This window comes from Ascidiella aspersa, chromosome 5 (assembly GCF_963924565.1).
Source record: "Ascidiella aspersa chromosome 5, kaAscAspe10.2, whole genome shotgun sequence".
NCBI classification, from domain to species: Eukaryota; Metazoa; Chordata; class Ascidiacea; order Phlebobranchia; family Ascidiidae; genus Ascidiella; species Ascidiella aspersa.
The window spans coordinates 11,450,119-11,452,618 of NC_139451.1; the positions used below are offsets into that span (position 1 = coordinate 11,450,119).

General features: G+C 55.8%; 2 non-coding genes and 1 pseudogene across 2 annotated transcripts in view; all 3 read right to left on the reverse strand.

Moving 5' to 3' along the window:
• The window catches only part of LOC146143614 (large subunit ribosomal RNA), a 3,679-nt pseudogene extending 3,544 nt beyond the window's left edge, over positions 1-135 (reverse strand).
• Positions 136-383: 248 nt separating this feature from the next.
• On the reverse strand, positions 384-537 carry LOC146143615 (5.8S ribosomal RNA). Its single transcript, XR_014501193.1, has one exon. It is a non-coding gene; the product is annotated as a 5.8S ribosomal RNA (ribosomal RNA).
• A 247-nt stretch (positions 538-784) lies between these two features.
• Positions 785-2,500, reverse strand: part of LOC146143616 (small subunit ribosomal RNA) — a 1,811-nt gene continuing 95 nt past the window's right edge. The window contains exon 1 of the ribosomal RNA XR_014500384.1: positions 785-2,500. This exon is cut by the window's right edge and continues 95 nt beyond it. This is a non-coding gene — a ribosomal RNA (small subunit ribosomal RNA).

Below are 2,500 nucleotides of genomic sequence, written 5' to 3' on the forward strand. Positions count from 1 at the left end.
TCCAAAAGCGCGCGGATTCGGCGATGGGCACATCCCGCTTCACTCGCCGTTACTGAGGGAATCCTCGTTAGTTTCTTTTCCTCCGCTTAGTAATATGCTTAAATTCAGCGGGTAGCCTCGTCCGACCTCAGGCCGAAAGTAAGGACCGGGACTATTCTTCCCGTTCCGCGCTCGCCGTCGGCGCCGCGCGCCGCCGCGCACCTCGATTCCCGCCCTTGAGCCGCCAGCCGTTGGCCTCTTCGAGGTCGACTCGCCGCCGCCGCGCGGGATTCTGGTCGCGATCGTCGCGCATCGTGCCGTGCTGTCTTGAGCGGGACGGGCGCTCGCGCGTCCGACGCCGCAGCAGCCGCGCGGAGAAATCCCCGCGCGGAACGTTTGCAACGCGACCCTGAGGCGGGCGCGGCCCCGGGATTGACCCGAGGCCGCAATTTGCGTTCAGAACGTCGATGCTCAATGTGTCCTGCAATTCACACTAATTCACGCAGCTAGCTGCGTCCTTCATCGACTCACGAGCCGAGTGATCCACCGCCAAGAGCCATCCACGATTGTTTCGCTCGCACAGTGCCTCGCACTATAGGGTGACAAAATAGACCGCGCCGAGCGGTCGGCCAGGCCGACGCTTGAAGCCGGAGCGCGCGGCACCGCGGCACTCGACGCGCAAACATTACCGGGTGACCGAATCGCCGGCCGGCGCGCCGCTCCTCGCGGGTCGGGCGCCGGGTAGCAAAGACTTTTTCTCTCGCTTGTCCGAGTTTCGCGTTCGCCGAAGCGTTTGCGAGACCGTTAATGATCCTTCCGCAGGTTCACCTACGGAAACCTTGTTACGACTTTTACTTCCTCTAAATGATCAAGTTAGATCGTCTTCTCGGACGCCGGCTCGACCGTTGCCGGCCGCGCCAGGTCCAATCGGAGGACCTCACTAAACCATTCAATCGGTAGTAGCGACGGGCGGTGTGTACAAAGGGCAGGGACGTAATCAACGCGAGCTAATGACTCGCGCTTACTGGGAATTCCTCGTTCAAGGGAAATAATTGCAATTCCCTATCCCTAGCACGACCGGGGTTCAGCGGGTTACCCAGACCTGTCGGCCAAGGCGAGCACATGCTGATCCGGTCAGTGTAGCGCGCGTGCGGCCCCGAACATCTAAGGGCATCACAGACCTGTTATTGCTCAATCTCGTGTGGCTAAACGCCACTAGTCCCTCTAAGAAGTTAGACGCCGACCGATTGGGTCGCGTAACTAGTTAGCAAGCCAGAGTCTCGTTCGTTATCGGAATTAACCAGACAAATCGCTCCACCAACTAAGAACGGCCATGCACCACCACCCACAGAATCAAGAAAGAGCTCTCAATCTGTCAATCCTCACTGTGTCCGGGCCGGGTGAGATTTCCCGTGTTGAGTCAAATTAAGCCGCAGGCTCCACTCCTGGTGGTGCCCTTCCGTCAATTCCTTTAAGTTTCAGCTTTGCAACCATACTTCCCCCGGAACCCAAAGACTTTGGTTTCCCGCAAGCTGCCGGAGAGGTCGTAAAACTAACGCCCCCCGATCGCTAGTTGGCATCGTTTATAGTCAGAACTAGGACGGTATCTGATCGTCTTCGAACCTCTGACTTTCGCTCTTGATTAAAGAAAACATTCTTGGCAAATGCTTTCGCAGTCGTTCGTCTTGCGCCGATCCAAGAATTTCACCTCTAACGGCACAGTACGAATGCCCCCGTCTGTCCCTCTTAATCATTACCTCGCGCTCCGAAAACCAACAAAATAGAACCGAGGTCCTATTCCATTATTCCATGCACCATTATTCAGGCGAATCGCCTGCTTTGAACACTCTAATTTTTTCAAAGTAAACGTTCCGGCCGCCGCCGACACTCAGTCAAGGGCACCGGCGGAGAACCGGAGGTGAGGCCAGGACGGCCAGTACACGCCTTGCGACGGACCGGCCGCCTGCGCCCAAAATCCAACTACGAGCTTTTTAACCGCAACAACTTAAATATACACTTTTGGAGCTGGAATTACCGCGGCTGCTGGCACCAGACTTGCCCTCCAATGGATACTCGTTAAAGGTTTTAAAGTGTACTCATTCCAATTACAGGGCCTCGTTTAGAGTCCTGTATTGTTATTTTTCGTCACTACCTCCCCGCGTCGGGAATGGGTAATTTGCGCGCCTGCTGCCTTCCTTGGATGTGGTAGCCGTTTCTCAGGCTCCCTCTCCGGAATCGAACCCTGATTCTCCGTTACCCGTAAGAACCTCGGTAGGCCAGTACCGTACCGACGAAAGTTGATAGGGCAGACACTTGAATGATCCGTCGCCGGTGCGAGACCGTGCGATCCGCAAAGTTATCCAGAGTCACCAAAGGTTGCGGGCCGAAGCCCGGTCGGTTTTTGGTCTGATAAAAGCACGCCTCCCGCGAGGTCGGCGCTTCACGCATGTATTAGCTCTAGCATTTCCACAGTTAACCACGTAAAACGTACGATCAAATGAACCATAACTGATTTAATGAG